At 49.8% G+C, this 19409-nt stretch overlaps 1 protein-coding gene across 7 annotated transcripts in view; it reads right to left on the bottom strand.

Annotated features, from left to right (window-relative positions):
* PTPRF (protein tyrosine phosphatase receptor type F) overlaps positions 1-19409 on the bottom strand; it is a 597274-nt gene that overhangs the window by 380142 nt on the left and 197723 nt on the right. The window contains exon 1 of one of the 7 annotated variants that reach the window (XM_069227808.1): positions 7457-7595. The exons of the other annotated variants lie outside the window; for them this stretch is intronic. The gene's annotated coding sequence lies outside the window, so the exon portion shown is untranslated. Of the gene's footprint in view, positions 1-7456; positions 7596-19409 lie in introns of those variants that run through there. 7 annotated transcript variants of the gene reach the window in all.

The raw sequence follows: 19409 nt of genomic DNA, 5'->3' as shown, positions 1-19409 counted from the left end.
TCTTCCTGCAGCACCCCGGAGCCCTGAGAGACGTAGCTGGGGTACACATAGACTGCTCCACATACAACACAAGCACTCAGCGTTGGAAGTGAACCAAAAACACAAACAGGGCGGCTTGTGCAATCAGGGTAGACTTTGAACCCCGCAGTGCCTGCAGGCCAGTACCAAAGACCTTCTTGTTTAACCCATTCATTGCTTGTGGGGTGTAGGTTCAGCGTCAGAGGGTCTCTATGTCTTCTTCTATTAGTGATTAGGGGTCGGAGTTAGAATTTTGCAGATGGGGTTACTCGGTCACAAATGTGACTGATGTCCCTTCCGCTATATTACGCTTCCGTTATATCCTATGGAAATTGTAATACGGCAGGCGGAATGTCCGTCACATTCGTGACAGAGTAACCAGTCTGTCACAGCTCCCCATGTGTGCGAGTGCTTTTCTGCTTGGGGGTGTGACTAAGCGCTGACTGAGTGCTTGGCTCAGCAGAACCGTGAGTGAACACAAGGCCAGCTCCTGGTTGTTGTTGGGCATGAGTAAGTGAAGAGTGAGTGCCTGGTTGCTTGGTGGTGTTACTCAGCTCTGAGTGAGTTCTTGAGTCTGCTGAAAAGTGAGTAAACGTAGACTGAGTTCCCAGTTGTGCTGAAGAGTGAATGAACATAAATTGTGTTCTTTGTTCAGCAGAAGTGTGAGTAAACACAAAGCGACTTCTTGGTTGCCTTGAACGATGAGTAAGTGGAAAGCGAGTACTTGGTGGCACAGAGGTGTTACTAAGTGCTGAGTGAGTTCTTGAGTCTGCAGAAGCGTGAGTAAACTCAAAGCAAGCTCTTGGTTGTTTTGAAGCATGAGTAAGCGGAGAGTGAGTTACTAAAACGTGTTACTAAGAGCAGTGTTACTAAGAGCAGAGTGACTTCTTGGTTCCGTAGAAGTGTGAATTTATCCTTGTGTAAAAGTACCGCTAAGTGCAGAGTGAGTTCCTAGTGCAGCTGAAGTGTGAGTTAACAGAGTGAGTTTCTGTTGGAGTGCGAGTGAGCTCTGGTGAGTTTCCTGTTCCACTGAAGCACGAGTAAATGCAGAGTGAATTCCCTGTTTCGCTAAAGCGTTAGTAAACATAGAGCGAGTTCCCAGTTCCGCTAATGCATGTGTGAATGTGGAGTGAATTCCCGGTTATTGTGAAGCACGAGTAAACGTAGAGTGAGTTCCCGGTTATTATGAAGCACGAGCAAACGTAGAGTGAGCTGCCGGTTCTGCTGAAGTGCGAGTGCCAGATTCTAATGAAGCGTGAGTAAACGCAGAGTGAGTTCCAGGTTCTAATGAAGTGTGACTGAACTCAGTGCGAGTGAACATAGAGTGAGTTCCCGGTTGATGAACCCTGAGTAAAGGTAAAGAGTTCCTGCTTCTGCCGAATGTGAGTGAATATAGAGTGGGCTGCAGGTTCTGATGAAGCATGAGTGAACGTAGAGTGAGTCCCTAGCTCCACAGAAGTTCGAGTAAACATATTGTTACTGTCAGTGCCCTGGCCAAGGATGGCATTTAAGAGCTGAAATTGGATTATAAATTCAAAGCTGTTCCAAAAAGGGGCCCTACAAATTAAAGGTCTGCCCGGGCCCCCGGAATCCTTAAGATGTCCCTGCCAGGCCCGGTAGGTGTCGCTCTGCCTTGAACCAGCCTCTTGAATGCACCGATCTGTGCAGTTTAGAGGCGTGCGCTGCACGTCACTATTTCTAGGCACTTTGGCTCGGGAAACAAAGCAGCCGTGAATAGAAAGTCCCCCCTCACCATGCCCGGGGTCCTCCCACGCAGGAAGTCATCGACTCAGCTCACATCACACGCATCCCTTCTCACCGAGGAGACTTCTGAAGTAACAATCCGTGTTACAACGTGAGAAACAGGCTCCAGCCGGCCCCTTTCACGGATCATTACTTCACGACAGCTTTTCAAGAGTCCTGCCTGCCCAGCTCACAGTGACACTATTAGTGATACAGCTCGGTGGGTCCATGCACCTGCTCCAGAGACCTCCCCTCGAGCGCTGCAGACACCTGGGTAGGACCTAAGACAGCTCGGTGGGTACATGCACCTGCTCCAGAGACCTCCCCTCGAGCGCTGCAGACACCTGGGTAGGACCTAAGACAGCTCGGTGGGTCCATGCACCTGCTCCAGAGACCTCCCCTCGAGCGCTGCAGACACCTGGGTAGGACCTAAGACAGCTCGGTGGGTCCATGCACCTGCTCCAGAGACCTCCCCTCGAGCGCTGCAGACACCTGGGTAGGACCTAAGACAGCTCGGTGGGTCCATGCACCTGCTCCAGAGACCTCCCCTCGAGCGCTGCAGACACCTGGGTAGGACCTAAGACAGCTCGGTGGGTCCATGCACCTGCTCCAGAGACCTCCCCTCGAGCGCTGCAGACACCTGGGTAGGACCTAAGACAGCTCGGTGTGTCAATGCACCTGCTCCAGAGACCTCCCCTCGAGCGCTGCAGACACCTGGGTAGGACCTAAGACAGCTCGGTGTGTCAATGCACCTGCTCCAGAGACCTCCCCTCGAGCGCTGCAGACACCTGGGTAGGACCTAAGACAGCTCGGTGTGTCAATGCACCTGCTCCAGAGACCTCCCCTCGAGCGCTGCAGACACCTGGGTAGGACCTGTAGTGCCCTGGACGCCTGCTAAGACAGCTCGGTGTGTCAATGCGCTTGATGCAGCGCATGGGTGCGGGAGTGTGCGCACGTGTCTTGAGCAGGGGCGCAGGTATAGAAGCATGAAGGCCCGTACTAAGATGCTCGGTGCGTTAATGCACCTGCTGCGGAGCTGAGTCTTCCAGCAGCAAAGACGAAATAAAGCAGAAATACCCCCCCCCCCGACTACAGAAGACCCCGTACAACAATCGCAATGTGCGGATTAGTCGTGATGTTTGATGCATAGGGGGTTGTGGTTCCCTCAGATGACGCGAGTCACTCCCGAGGAGCCGGGACACAGAACCACTTCCGTGATGGACTCGCAGCCCAGGCACGCCAAAAGTGCAACGTGCAACACGGCTCAAAAATGCACGGCTGGAGGGTGCGAGCCGCAGGAAATGGGAGCTGGAGCACGGGAGGCTGCCTCCGTCAGCGCCGAGCTAGCGCCTCGAGTACGGATACACCCATAAATGCCTCCTCCGCCGCCCCCTTTGAGAGAACTACGATGGCACCAGCCTGGCAGGCCTGGGCTCACCTGTGGAAGGGAGACCGCACCAGAAGCCCCCCTTGGTGCTGAGGGGGGCTCTCAGCCCCTAATGATGTGAGTGGGGGGCTTCAGGATATCTCGCAGGGTTTTCTTAGGCCACTGACGGGTGGTCTCTCCTCTGCCACCGCGGTTGGTATCTTTACACCTACAAGAACCATAACCCCCCCCCCCACCTCCCCCCACCAATCCTCAGGTCCTAGGTAACTGTTTGAAGCCGGGTTCCCGACGACGTGTAATTCCACCCCACAATTAAATGGCGTCGGGGGAGGCTGGATGCGAGCCGGAGAGCACAGACTGCGGGGCTACTACGAACTTAAGATCTTGTTATGTACCTAGCGCCGAGCCAACACCTTGGCTTCGTGGAGCTGGAATGAGACAGCTTTCAGTACCACCTCCCCCTTGCACCGCTCCCCGTACAGCCCTCCACGCGCAGGGGCTTGCCAGGCACGCGCCCCTTGTTCTCAAGGGTGACCCTAAAAACCAGACCCCGAAAGAATCCGCGCTGGAGCCCCTGAGAGCACGCGGAGCCCGTACAACTCGCACAGAAGACGGGGCACCTGCACCAGAAATAAAGCAAAGCGCCTCTGGTTGAACGGGGTGCAAGAAGCCAGAGGAGAAATTAATTATATAAAGGTCACGGAAGTCGTGTAAAGTATGAAATTACGTCGGACGCACTCCCTGGATCAAATTATATATCAGGTCAGACAGGCTTGCATCAGTGGGAGGCGGGGCCCTCAACAAAGGGTCAGAGCGCCCCAACATTGGGCCCTCGTGCCAACAGCTAACCCCGCCCAGAGTCAGCCCCCAGGACATCAGCAAGCCCCGCCCACAGCCGATCCTCATGACATCACCAAGCCCCGCCCACAAGCGGCCAGACCCGCCTCCCAGCATGAGGGCGGAGCTCCCCAGCAGGGCGACCGTCATTCAACATTAAAACATGAGCAGGACTCCTCTAGACGCGCAGAGAAGCTCCAAGATCTCCGCAGAGGCGCTCAGTTTAGTAAGAGTTCCCACATAGTCGGGGGAAGAGGGTCTTAAGAGTTCCCCCAAGAGGCGGCCAGAGTATCCCCAATCCCTCCCCACCAAAGGGCGGCCAGAGTCTCCCCTGAAAGAAGGAAGAGTGCTTTCTCCCCCCCAAAAAGTGATCATATATTGAAAAGGAGTCTGGTATCTTGTAATAACTTTTCAGGTGACATGTTCTTCAGGGACCACTTGTAAGGGGAGGGGGGCAGGTGAAGTATCTAAAACCGCGCCCCTGTTACCCCAGACTTCTTTGCAGGAACAGATCGTTGAGCACCGCAGGAGTGAGGAGCCGTGGCCCCGACACTCCGGATCGCTCCTCTAGACCAGCACAGAACCATCGGGATCCCCCCTGAGAACTAGACAATACTGTGCCCCCCAGAACCAGGCCTGTGACCTCAGACCTGTATGTAATACCCCAGGTACCGCCCTTCAAAGCAGATATACTCCGCGTGTGGCCATCACACCTAGACACAATCTAGAAGGGGCCCGCAGAACTAGACAATACTCCAGGCAACACAGTACTCCGGACCTAGACACAAGATCCCAGATACAGACATCCAACCAGATATACTCCATGTGTGGTGATCACACCTAGACACAATCTAGAAGGGGCCTGCAGAACTAGACAATACTCCAGACACAGTACTCCGGATGAGTACTCCGGACCTATACACAATATCCCAGATACAGACATCCAACCAGATATACTCCATGTGTGGTGATCACACCTAGACACAAACTGGAGGCAGTCCTTGGAACTAGACAATACTCCGGATGTGGCCTACAGACATCAGCACAATACTCCAGATGAGTGGTCGGGACCAGCACACAATACCCTTTAAGACGATATACTCCGTGTATGGCCGTCACACCTAGACACAATCTAGATGTGGGCCTTGGAACTAGGCAACACTGCAGACACTCAACACAGTACTTCGGACCTACACACAATACCCCACGAACAGCCCTTCATCCAGATATACTTTGTTTATGGCAATCACACCTAGACACACTCTAGAAGCGTCCCTCACAACTAGACACTCAACACTATACTCCAGATGAGTACTCAGGACTTACACACAATACCCCAGACACAGCCCTTCAAGGTGATAAACTCTTTGTATGGCCATCACACCTAGACACAAAGAAGCGTCCCTCGGCACTAGACAATACCCGGATGTGGCCTACAGACCTCAACACAATACTCCACATGAGTACTTGGGACCTACACACGATGCAGTTTTCAAAACTACACAACACTCCACACGAGTACTTTGGACCTACACACAGTACCCACGATGCAATTTCCTTAAGTATACAATACTCCGTATGAGTACTTGGGACCTACACACAGTACCCAAAGGTGCAGTTTCCATACTCCAGGCATCCTTCAGACCTAGACAAGAGTCTCGGGAAGGCAACCAGAGCTAGGGGAGTCCAAAGGTGCGGAATTCAGTTTTACACATCAAGCCGGAAGTGGTTTCCAGAACTGGATACAATATTCCAGATGGATCCCACGGAACCAGACATGATACTCAATACTCCAGGTATGGTCCAGACATCTGGTCAGAATACTAGAGATGAGGCCTCTAGCACTGCTGCAAACACAAGTCTGACTGGCCCCAGCCCCGCAGGCCTTAGGGAATCGTATTACTGAATCTTCCACTTGAGCAAGAGGGATGGGGGCAGTTGTGTGTCTCAAAGTCGCCGTCCCACATAACGAGATACGTGTGTGTGTGTTTGGGAGGGGTGGGAGGGGGGGGCTGAAAGAGGCACAACTGTCTCACAGTTCTTGCCTGCTCCACATTTTGAAAACTGGATTGTGGACCCAGCAGCTAATGTGCAAACTGGACAGATTTGGAAATTGTGGCTAGAAACTGGATTTACACAGAGTATACCAGGAAGTGACTCGCCAGATAAATGACAGTGGTTAGTGACCTACGAAAGGGAATAATTTATATATCAACACACCAAAACCGTGCCGGAGCCCAAAGCTCTCCTCTGAAAACGGGGCGGCGGCAGTTAAATGCTAACTGACACAGCGTAATCCTGGTGCCATCGCGGACCCTTTAATCCATTTACAGTCACTCTCTGCCCCTTCAGCTCACTCCTGCAGCTTTCTGCTTTCTCCATTTGTGACGCTTTTTCGTTTTTTTCTTCCTCCCCCTTTCCCATACGTGTCTTTTGTCCTTGACTGGATCCAGGGGGGAGAGTGCCCCTCAAGATACTTTGCAGGGTGGCCCCCCTCAAGTTTCGCTACGCCACTGAGGGGTCATAGCGCCTCCCTGAGCTTGGCACTAATGATGGCACAGTGTTACCATCAGACCCTTGAGCACCGGTGCCAATGAACCTGCTACACTGCCGTTACCTACACCCCGGCCGCGGTTCCTCAAGGCGCACAAAAACGCGCAGGTGAGACGAAACACTTCTGAAAGAACCAGTGTGTTCTGAGGCAGTAAGTAAACAAGAACTCCTGTTTACACACCCATTCGAGTGAGTAACACACCCTCCGTGTGTTGGTAAACACGGTCTTACACACAGGCCTACCCTGTGCTGGCGTATTTTACCTGCTGTTTAACATTTTTTAAAGTGGCCTCACGGCGACGCAGCTCACACGGTGCGTCGGCGGTGACACGGGAACAGCCTGCGAGTCGCTTCGCTCAGGAAGGGGGGTTTGAGTCCTCGCTCACACCTTTTGCCCTAGTTTAGACTTGGGGTGCGCCGCGGTTACCCAAAGACTCATAGACGGCAACAGTTTAGCGCTTGATGCTGTTCTTTGAGGCACTTTGTTGTTGCCTGCGTTTGATCATTTCGAATGTTGTATGAATATAATGTTTTGAGAACTTTCCCTTAAGTTAAGTTACGCAGCTCACTGCAGCATAACACAAGCCAAGGGCTTAAATCACAAACCCGTTTCGTGAAATAATGAGTTTTGTATTTACTGTGCCATTTTTGCAATTTTTCTGTTTTTCGCGCCGCATTGCTGTTTTATTTATTGTAGCTCCCTCTAGTAAAACATTATTGGATGATTTTGCCTCCAAGAGCCTCTTTGATAACCACCCGCTGCTCCATCAAACAAAGCCCAAATTATTCCAGGGTCTGTCAACATAGTGCTTTGCCCAGCTCATAGAAGCAGCTTCCCCAAGTGTTCGGCGCTGTAGGGGCCAGTGGGTCCCGGATCTGAGAACGTTTAATAAATCAATGAAAGAGGAAGGTACTCACCAAAGACCACGGAATCTCCGTCTACCTGGCATGGCGGGAGGGAGCCCGGTCCTGAGGGGGCGCTGACGGACCGGTAACACCTGGTAACCCCAACTCTCAGCCTTCCAAAGCCGGCACCTTGTCAACAAGTCTGCCTCTTTCGCCCCCAAATCGTATCATTTAATGGGGTTTCTCTGTTTTTCAGTGTCCAGCGGCTTGAAGTAGGCCGCAAAGGTGACAAGCGCTGGAAAAACAGATTGGTGTAAGTCCAGGAAACACGAGCTGAAGTTTGCACCGGGCTCCAAGGCGCAGAAAGTGTCCCCCCCAAGAGTTAAGGTGCAGGAATCCGTCGATCCTCGGCCAGGAGGGAGGAGTTAGGGGTGAGCGTGGAAGTGGGGTTGCTCGGACGCTCCTCCGACGCCTCTCCACGTAAAGCACCTCCGGGTCCTCCAGAGCCGGCGCCGCACACCTGTCCAACCGGTCGGACGGGAGGGTGGAAGGGCGGGCGGAGAGTCTCCACCTCCCACACGTCAGACTCGGAGGTGCCTGGCCCGGGCGGGGCGTGGGGGCCAACCTGAGCCGCCCCCTCCCTCCCCCGGGCGTGCGCCAACCTGGCGAGTTTACTGTGCAAAGCAGGGACCCCCCAAAACACACCTCAGTGTTCATGAATTGTACCTCCAAGGAGAAAGAGCTGGGCACTAGGGCTCCCCCTCCCTCCAGCATCACAGGGGGCGGATCCTCCAATCTTGAAAGGAACTTTTCAAAAGTAATCTGGAACTTTTCAAAGGCAATCTAGAACTTTTCAAAAGTAATCTAGAACTTTTCAAAAGTAATCTGGATCTTTTCAATAGTAACTGAAAACATGCCTCCTGTAACTCTTTTAGTTTCCGGTACAGCGTGCTAACGACAGTGGATTTTAAAGTCTAGCCGATCAGAGTGCAAGCTGTCTGGCTTCAAAAGACCTACTGTGAACTTTTCAATAATTTACAATGACTTACAGCCAGCTCACTGTTTACCATTGGCTGGGTGTATTGTCACTCAGTTCCTTGCCTTGTATTCAATTGCTTTCATTTCCCAGTGTGTCCGTCTTGTGTTTGTCCCGCCCCTGGAGCATAGCCTATTTACAGCTTGAGTACAGCTATCCATGCAAAACTAGTTCATCAGAAGTAATCAAAGGAAATATGACCAATTCAGAGTAATTTGACTGTCAAGTCGGATTGGGTTAGAAATAGTCTCATTACAAGGAAATTCATATTGACGATAACGTTAACACCCGTCAGACGCGACTGGCTGGTCTGACTGCCTCAAAGACTCAAGGTGGGCTTTAAAAAGAAGGCAATACCGCAATAATTCTATACCCAATGCCGTCACACCGGCGTAACGAGATCAGCGCACTGGGATACCAAGATGACTTGGAACCACCAACTCCCTGGAGCATGGGTTCACTCCTCACCTCTTGAAAGCAGGGGGGCCCAACCCCGCACTCAGGACCAGGTTGCGCACTCACACTGTACTGAGAATTTTCACCCTATAACAGGACTGTGCATTCCCTATCAGCATCATATCTCAAAATCACACCAGCCTTTGATACAGTTGACCATAAAATCCTTTTGTCCTCCTAAATAAAGGTGCAGTTATTACCACCACTGTACTAGAATGGTTGGAACTCTCTCCAAAACTTCTATCAATGTGTAAAAGTTGGTAAATCTATCTAAAGCTATCAGTGTAACCTTTAGAGTATCCTGGGGTCAATATTGCCCCCTTTACTGAACAATATCTGCGTTGAGTCCCTTGGGTGCCACGGACCGAACTATGGTAAAGTATCCCCTTTACGCAGATGAACCCTAGTTACGCCTTAAGAGACCACAAAATACCGACCACTGAATCCTGAACTCCTGTTATCACCAACCACTAAGTGGCTAAGACGCAGACCCCTGGAGCCAGAAGAAATAAAAAACGATATTACTTATTTTATCAAATTTAGATTGCCATAGAAATGTAAATTATTTATATATAATCCAGTCTGCTTACTTTCAGCGTCAAATTGTTGATTCAGTCAAAATCTTTGAGTCATATTAGATGAAAAACCTAACCTTGAAACAGACACTAAAATCTGTGTAAAAAGGCATTTTTACAACTACAAACAGGGGCATAGCTTCAGGTGGAGTGTTTGGGGTGTTACACCCCCTTAATAAGTATATTTGTTTTAATGAGTTGGGTACAAGTGCTTTCAGTCGGCTATGGTGAGGTTTCTATCGGATTTCACCAGGAATTCTTCCATACACTCTGACAAAACACACATATGCCTCTCTCTCTTTGGATAGATTTAAAAAATGTTAGGTGTTTCACAAAATCATGTGCTTTTTTCATGTAGTATCCTAACAGTCTGCATTCCTCTTCCTTTCCACTGCACCTGAGGCCCCTCTCGTGCACCCTGCTTGTACTATAATGTATTCTAACATTATGTGCAAGCCTGAATGTTGGGAAATCTGAAGTGCATCCCCCCCACGTCTTATTGACCAAGCTACACCCCTGACGACAAATCTACGGTCTGGTGGCCTAAATGCTGAAGAGCAATCCTCTCCCGCCTGGAAATACCCTTAGAATGGACTTCGAGGCGCATGATACCTTTAAAGGTCAGCACCTTCAGACCCTCACAGGTGAATGGAAGGGACCCTCACCCAGCAGGGGGCCCCAAATATGCTGGAATGCCGGGAGGAGAGCGGACGGCGGGGGAGGAGGGCGCGCTGTGCCCCCGGCCCGCCGCTTCTCCTGATTGGTGGAGATGGCTGCATGGCCAGGAAGCACTTAGTTGCTTTCAGGCAGTGCGTCTTGATATGCCTTTCCGGCACTCCCCCCTTTAAAAGGGGGGTAGTGGTCGGCGAGCGGGTCTCTAACACTGCTCGCCGACCGAGGCCTCTATTGCGCTCCTTGGACGGAGACCTTAAAAAACACCCACCCTCCTCCCCCCATGATATTTACTTGGCCTTGTATATATTATGTTTTGTTCCAGATGGGACCTGTTATTGTCTGTGTTGTGCTACTTGGAATTTTGATTATGTTGATGTAATAATTACTAACATCTTCTCCCTACAGCATGGAGGCGTTCGTCATGAGGTTCTTTGTCAGTTATGATCTTACCTCGGTTATGGTTGGCGGGGTGAGATCATAACTGGCGGGACAATTGGGGGCCTTTTCCTTACCTCAGCAGGACGGCAAGGTAATTCGACCCTCCAGGGGGTGACGGCGGGACGTGAGAACGACAACCAGGGGTGCGGGGGTTGCAAGTGGTCGCTGGCATCTGGTCCCTAGAGCCAACCTCCCGCTCATGTGCAGAGATCTGAAGTTAGCACTAGCCCCTTGGGGGTGGGGTGGAGTCCGAGAGTCTGTGGGTGGAGGGGGTGCCCGAGGTAGGTATCCTGGTGGGCAGGAGGGCCCCTTCCTCATGGTCGACATACAACTGGAATTTTTTGGAAGGGGGGATGGAGCAATCCTATATGAGATACTACCCCTGGGGCCTTATAGCCATAGGGGTGGGGAACGGGTGACTGAGTGAGTAGTCAGTCATGATCTCATCCGCAGTCATTGATATTTTGGATATGCAGGAACGGATTTAGTCGGTAGTAGGAATTTGGATGTATTAGCAGACTTAGTTAAGGCTAGGCATCTTGAAAATGTAAATACTGTGTAAATATTGTGGGAGGGTTACTGCGTTATAGTTTGTTGATTGAATTTCTGTTTTATTAAAATAAAATACGTCTGGGAGGTTATGGCTCCCAATCCCAAAGAGTTGTTGTTGTTAAAGGTGACATAATGCCATGCTGGGTGTGACTTAGAGTTTAAGGGGGGTGGGGGCATTGGGGGCTGAATGGCATGTGGGGGGGTTGGGCAACAGGCCTCAGCGATGCCAGACCAAATTGCAGCGCTTTATAAATCCTGATTGGTTATTAAAGGTGGTTCACCCAGCTGCAGGTAGGCGGCCCCCAGTACCTGCACATAGGAACACATCACCCCAAGCCCTCTGCTCCTTAGAGTGGCTCTCGATCAAGACAAGGTGCACTTGTAAAACTTCCTGTTTAGCATATGAGGCTCTAAATCCAAACATCTTTCGCCAAAGGTAACCATTTCTGGGGATTTGCTGATGGTCAGCAGAAAAATAAAATATCACCTATGGATTTAATGATTCGAAAGGATTACCACCACCCCGGGCCATGAGCCCAAACTATATAAATCTTGACCGGCCTTCATCAGATTCCTAAACTCCTTCGAACTTTTTATACGCCCCCTGAAAATGCATCATTTGAGAAACCCATCGATATAAAATACTCTTTTCCTCTTGATTTAAATTCCCCTGTTGACTACATGAGAACACTCCCTGCCTCCAATTCTGCCATGAGGGACAAGACCTCATGAGTCAGCCTATTAAAACCCCTCCCCCCAAAAAACACTGTTATTTTGGATTTGCTCAGCACCCCCACACCCCTACTCCCACAGCCTGGGATGGGATACGCCACCCTTGCAGGTGGAAGAGTCGGCCATACATATTATTGTTATTTGTGCTACTGTATGTATGTCAAACCGTGTACAAATAAGGTCTTTCATCGCCCTTCGTTGGGGCCCCAGAACTACAGTCCTGGTGAAGGCCCTAAACTTTATTAACATTCCTGATGCGAGCAAAGGTGCTCGTATTGCCACACAAGCAAATTGTGACATGCCCAACTAAAAGCAGAGCAGATTCAAAGACCAACGTGTGCGAGATTGGTGTTTTGGAAAGGAGGAAGAACACACACTACTCCAACTACAATGTAAATTGGCAGACCCAAAAGCATACCAAGCACCAACATCAAGGAAACTGGCCCTGAAGAAGTCCCTATAATTGGGACGAAACGCGTTGGTGGGTCTGTCTGGATTGCACAAAAAAAATTCTGAAAATCCATTTGGAGAGCTGGATATCGGACTACATTTCCCTTCTCGACCATCTGATCTGAAGTGATCTATAATTCGTAAATTCGTAGTTCTTAATCCCTTGGACTTCTGTGGAAACGGTGGCATGCATTTTGCCCCCCTACACAGAGTTCTTTATTAACATTCCTTCCTGGTTCTAGCCATTGCTACACCCTGTTGCAGCTCAGATGCAAACAGCCTCCTAGATGCACGTTATTTGCGTTCCCCTATTTCGATTGAACCCCTGTGTTCACTGCGGTGCACGATGCTCCCGAACCACACTAGTGCAATAGATTACTCTTAATTCTGGGGCTACGTCAGTCACTGGCTACAGCCCAGAGCATCCCTGGACATAGATGGAGCTAATAGTACAGGTGAACGAGAGAAAGTGCCTGGCGGCGAGAAAAAGCTGCAAGGAGCTATTTGGCAACATGAGTAATCAGGCAGCATGTCGGTGGTAATGGGGCTGTAAGCGCAGCTAATGCAGATTATAGCGTAACAGAAAACAGGGAAAGAGGAAAGAGCAGATATCAGATGCTCGAAAGGGTCTGATGATAAACAGGCTGGGATGAGAGGCACCCAATGAACCAGGGCTGAAGCGCAGAAAATTGGGACTATGTGGCTAATTTACACCATGCCAAGGTACAGCTGTAAAGCAATGGAAAATGTGGGTTTCCACATGCTTTGCGGCCTGACCTATAGACAAGGCGAATGGAATTATGTGGCAGGGGAGCACCAAATTAAGAGGCAGGGGTGCGTAAATTGTGCGACAAGAAAAGGCAAATTATGTGGTATAAAGAGGCACAATTTTGACAGTATAACTTCATTATTTTGTCACTTTTTCACATGGTCACACTGGCTGAGCAAATATTTCACCTCGTTTCACCACAACCAAGCAAAACTGAAAGATGACCTGTTAGCCTTTGCGAAGGGCCTTCCACTGCACGCAAACACATCATCACCTTTGTAATAACTTTTGATTTGTTTGCGCTAGAAACATATTCTTTTGTTAACATTTGCAGATAATGCAGCAGATGATGGACTATGCGGCAAATGCAGAAAATCCTTAATTATGCAAAAAAAAAAAAACTCAGATTCCCATAATTCCAGTGGCCCAGCCTGCAAGTGACTATAGGAGGCCCAGCAGACTTCAGAGGTACCGGTCTGCTCTGAAGTCCCCCGCTCTTCCCTTTTATTTCAGTCCAGAACTGACCCATAGAAATGCGAGCCTGGTGAGAAGTAATCAGGTCTCACAGTTTTTTTTTTTTTTTTTTTTAAGATTAGGTGTCCCCCTTCAATAGTCACTTTTTGCTAACTTTATCTCTCCAGTCATATTTATCTGTGTGCTGTGGAAAAATGAATTTGCAACATGTGTATTACTGCATTTATCTAAAGGATATACGTATATTCTCATGTAGGGGACCTGTGGGCTTTGGGTTATAATCATCCATGTCCTATATACAACCTGAAACATTGGCATGTAGGTCGAACACCTGTCCACACCTACCATCCAATGTTGTTTTCACCCTCTGTGTTGCAACTCTGCACGGCCATTGGTGCGGTAATCTTGATTGACAGGGTGGAGAACGACTCAAAGGCCTACTTTCTGTAGTTTACCATTATAGTTACAGAGACGCATCAGCCGCCCGCCAAGATCGGATCGCCGGGCGGCCGCACTCCCGCCGCGGCCATTTGGAGATCGGCGGTGTTGCGGCTGTGCGGCAGGTGCAGTTGCACCCGTTGCGCTTTTCACTCTCTGCTATGCAGAGAGTGAAAAGCTCCATAGGGCCCTGTCGGGGGCCCCTGCACTGCCCATGCCAGTGGCATGGGCAGTGCAGGGGCCCCGCGACTCCCCTTTCCGCCAGCCTTTTCCTGGCGGTTCAAACCGCCAGGAAAAGGCTGGCGGAAAGGGGACTCGTAATCCCCTGGGCAGCGCTGCTAGCAGCGCTGCCCAGGTGGATTATCACCGCCGGGGCAAATGTGGCAGAATACCGCTGGCCCCGGCGGTGCGACCGTGGCGCTTCCGCCGTGGTCGTAATAGGCCAGGAAGCACCACCAGCCTGTTGGCGGTGCTTCCGTCATTTTAGCCCTGGCGGTCTCGTACCGCCAGGGTCAAAATGACCCCCATTGTTTTTTGTTGTATTAATTTGTAAAGGTGAATACAAATGAAAAATTGGGAGCCTTAAAAAGAACCTTTTCAATGGAGCAAATTCGATATTTATATCAATAAAAGTTAACACTTGGGACAGGTGTGCGGCATTCGATACCAGTGCAGGTTACCATGTATCTGCAGACTATGTAATAACAATGCCCATATCGTGGCTCTGTGAACCGTGTAATAACGCTGCAAGCTTAGTGCCTCTTTGTATACCCTTAGAGGGCTTGAGGTACCTGCATGTACTTAAGTAACACTGTACTCTCCATCAGTACAGCACTACACAAAACCATCAGTACTGCACAAAACCATCAGTACACTACTGCACAGAACCATCAGTACACTACTGCACAAAGCCATCAGTACACTACTGCACAAAGCCCCTTGGTCATCCAGACATTTTTGCGCTCACCATCAGTTCACCACTACCCAAAACCATCAGTACACCAGTACACAAAACCATCAGTACACTACTACACAAAACCATCCGTACACTACTGCACAAAACCATCCGTACACTACTGCACAAAACCATCAGTACACCAGTACACAAAACCATCAGTACACCAGTACACAAAACCATCAGTGCACTACTACACAAAACCATCAGTGCACTACTACACAAAACCATCAGTACACTACTACACAAAACCATCAGTACACAACTACACAAAACCCCTAGGTCATCGTGAACTGGTGCACTACACAAAAACGTCAGTACACCAGTACAATAATCCATCGGTACACCCTTACACAGAACTGTCAGTACACCACTACACAGAACCATCAGTACACCACTACAAGGAACCATCAGTACACCACTACACAAAACCCCTAGGTCATTGTGAACTGGTGCACTCAACATCAGTACACTACTACACAAAACCATCAGTACACCAGTACAATAAACCACCAGTAAAGCACTAAACAAAACCATCAGTACAGCACTACACAAAACCATCAGTAAAGCACTGTACAAAACCTCTAGGTCATTGTGAACTGGTGCACTCACCATCAGTACAGCACTACACAAAACCATCAGTACACCCCTACACAAAACCATCAGTACACCAGTACAATAAATCATCAGTACACCAGTACAATAAACCATCAGTACACCACTACACAACACCATCAGTACAGCACTACACAAAACCATCAGTACACTCCTACACAAAACCATCAGTACAGCACTGCACAACACCATCAGTACGCTACTACACAAAACTATCAGTACACCACTACACAAAACTATCAGTACACCACTACACAAAACTATCAGTACACCACTACACAAAACTATCAGTACACCACTACACAAAACTATCAGTACACCACTACACAAAACTATCAGTACACCAATACACAAAACCATCAGTACAGCACTGCACAAAGCCATTAGTACACCACTGCACAAAACCATCAGTACAACACTACACAAAACCATCAGTACACCACTACACAAAACCATCAGTACACCACTACACAAAACCATCAGTACACCACTACACAAAACCATCAGTACACCACTACACAAAACTATTAGTACACTACACCACTGCATAAAACCATCAGTACACTACGACACAAAGCCATCAGTGAACTACTGCAAAAAAAAACCTAGGTCGTGAACTAGTGCACTCACCATCAGTACACTACTACACAAAACCCCCTAGGTCATCATGTCCTATCCCCTGCTGTTCTGCACCACGCTACGCGCCACTGCCCGGCCCATCACTTCTTGTCCTACTCTTTACTCACAGACACTACATGGCCCTCGGTTCACTACAGCTGCATTCATCTACAGTGTGCTAGGGTCATTTCTAAGATTGCCTCAACTAATCCTGCTGGACCCGGGGGCCGCCTGCATCCGACAAGGATTTGGTGTAGAATGACCTCTAATGCCCTCCCGGCCAAGTTCGATCCGATCACCCTTGTTGCAGGGCTTTAACTGGGATGAAGCGCTGGAGGGTCTCTCAAAGGGGCGTGGTCTGTACAATTAAGGGCGTGGCTTTAAACAGTAATCTATAAATTTGTGCTAAGCATAGTACGCCGCCGACTGGTATTCGGAGCTTTTCTGTTTCATTGTATCAACAACTGCCATTATACCTCAAACAAGCCAGGACAGTTGGCTTTGTCAATGGTTGATAGACGCATTCGATGAGCACGTACAATGGCTTTGTTGTATATAATATTTAAAATGCTTCAGTTATGAAATGATGAGACTGAAGTAACTATAACGAGTCTCTTTGAAGTTACATCAAAGGGAGCGATGGGCGGTACTGATGCTGAGCTAAGCTTTGTTTTCATCCTGAGGGCGAGGGCATTAATGGGGACCCCGACAGGGACCCGTCTCAGCACCTGCTGTTAAGTATTGCCCACGCTGAGCACCGGCAGGACCCGGCCCACTTAAAGCCCTGCCTTGATGGACCCATTGGGAAATGCTCATCTCCTCTTTCACCCCTGAGACATGCATTGGACAGACACATAATCTCCCGCCCTGCTTCACCAGGCTGCACTCGTACAGGGCCTGGTATCCCCGGATGTCTGGTGCAGACCACGCCCCTCGTGCCAGTCCCCACTGCTTCTGCAGGTGAGGCCTCCTGGACTGGACGCAAACACAGCAGGTGGACGTCAGCAGCACGTGACCCCCGGAAAACCTAGCACCGCGGTCGCCGCCACCATAGAGCGGAGTGTGAGGCCTCCGGAACTGGACAAAATGTGGCTCCAGGATCACCCAATGGCTTCCCCCAAAACCTTCAGGGTAGGAGCCGGGCCAATCATAATATTCCAGAGGCGGCCTCAGGGCCTGGAAATGAAGTGGGGTGGGGGGCAGCTCTAGAAATAACCACTAGAGCTAGGGAACACGTCAGATGTGCCTAGAAGCGGAGAGTGCTGGAGGTATGGTGCGAGGCAATGGACAGTGCCCAGAGGTGGCTTCTAGACGCGGACAGAAGTCCAGGGGCGCAGGCCTTTGCTGCAGTCCAGATTCCAGAATCCACCCCTCGGGTGGGAGTTCTGCACCTCAGGGCGGCCTCCGACCGGATGCCTCATTTCAGGAAAGCATCGCGCCTCTTCTGCCTCCGTTAATTGCTCGCATTGATTATTAAAATCTTCCCCGACAGAAGGAGCCGTTCGCGCCAGCAAAGAATTTTCACATATTTGAGAATTTCCTCAAAACTGCAGCTTGAGAAAATCTCAGGGAGGGCTGGGATAGCACACAATTAGCATAGTTGAATCATCCCAAGGTAGAAACCCTTAAAGGGTGGGGGGGCTATGTGGCCCTGAGGCGGGGCGTGCACCAATAAGTGTGCAAGAGGTTTTCTGACTTTCTAGACCGAGGAACATTAAATTGGATTACACTAACAACTGTTAATTGCAATGCTTTTAAGTAACAGAACCTCAAAATGAGGTGCAATGCAAAAAATAAATTAATTCTTAATCCTCCCCAGGGGTCAGCGTCCACTGGGGGGGGCTCTCCTGAGCAACCAACCGAGATTCCTCTGTTAGCCCAAATTCGGCCATTGATATCAACAATGAATTCCTCAGTCTTCTTTGCCTTGTTCGGTTGCACCCCAAAAACTACATTGTTTTTTTCCAATTTTACATCCTCACCCGCACAGCAAGCAGTAAACCTAATGTGGTGCTCCTGTCTTGGGTTGGGGCGAGGGGGCAAAAGGAGGCGCATGGCACCTCGGTGAGCTCGCAGGATACAAAATATGCAAGGCCGTCGGAAGTTCAGGAAAGAAGTAAAAATCTGGTTCTTCTCGAGGTAAATGAGCAGAACAAGTCGTTGGCGGGCATCAACACACAACTGTTAGCCATAGCCAGGGCTGCTGGAATTGTGCCGCAGGAGATGGTCAAATTATGTGGCAGGGTTGAGGAAAGTACGCGGCAAGAAAAGCCAAATTATGTGGCATAATGCGGCACAATATTTAACGGTATTACTTCATTATTTCGTCATTTTTAAACTTGGTAAAGATGTCTGGGCATTGGTTGCCCCTCGTTACCACAAATGTAACACCCAAGTATAGCAACAACCAATTTAAAGATGACCAAGTCCAGCTTTTCTAAGGGACTTTCACTACGCATGCAGCACTACTTAACTGCATTTTTTAGAAACTTTTGAACCATTTGAGCTAGAAACTTTTTTGTCTTAAACTCCACTGGTTATACGGCAGATGATGGATTATGTGGCAAATACGGAAAATGTATAATTATGAGAACATCACCACGGCTGCACAACCGCATAATTCCACTGGCCAGTACCATAGCCGACTGTAATCAGTGTCGGCTGAAAGAGCGATTCCCCCTCGACTGCCCATTTGAAACACTCCTATCCCTGGGGGCCTACCTCCAGAACAGACTGCAGCCACCCCGAGTGCACCTCATGCAAACTCCACACCAAAGAGGACGCGTCGGCTGCGTCACCATCATCATCAGACACCGCCCTGCCCCCTCCTCCTGCAGGTAAACAAAACCACCCCCTTAGGCAGATCTTCCTGCCCTGAAAAGTCCCCCATTTGTGGGGCGGGCGGAGCAATGGATGAGAGGAGTACTCCTCGTTTCTTCATTCGCTTCCATTGTTTTTGCAGAATCCGCGCGGCTGGGAGAGACAGGGGCGCTTTGATGCGCTCATTAGGCGCCTAGAAGCGGGTGCTGTTTACCGCCTCCTGATCATTAGTGGCACTTCCCGCCAGCCGCCGCCATGTTGGTGGTGACAAATGCGTCGGTAATTGGACGTGAGGGTGGCTCTGGCTCACTCCGGAGGGACCCGGGGCCTCGTCGAGCAGCGAGCCCGGCGCTTATTCACTCCCATTAAATGTGGCTGTATGTGACCCCAAAAGCCATGTGCTCTGTGTCGCTGGAGTCTGA

This window comes from Pleurodeles waltl, chromosome 4_1 (genome assembly GCF_031143425.1).
Source record: "Pleurodeles waltl isolate 20211129_DDA chromosome 4_1, aPleWal1.hap1.20221129, whole genome shotgun sequence".
Taxonomy (NCBI): Eukaryota; Metazoa; Chordata; class Amphibia; order Caudata; family Salamandridae; genus Pleurodeles; species Pleurodeles waltl.
Note: the sequence above shows the minus strand (reverse complement) of the source record. Positions and strands in the feature narration are given on the sequence as shown.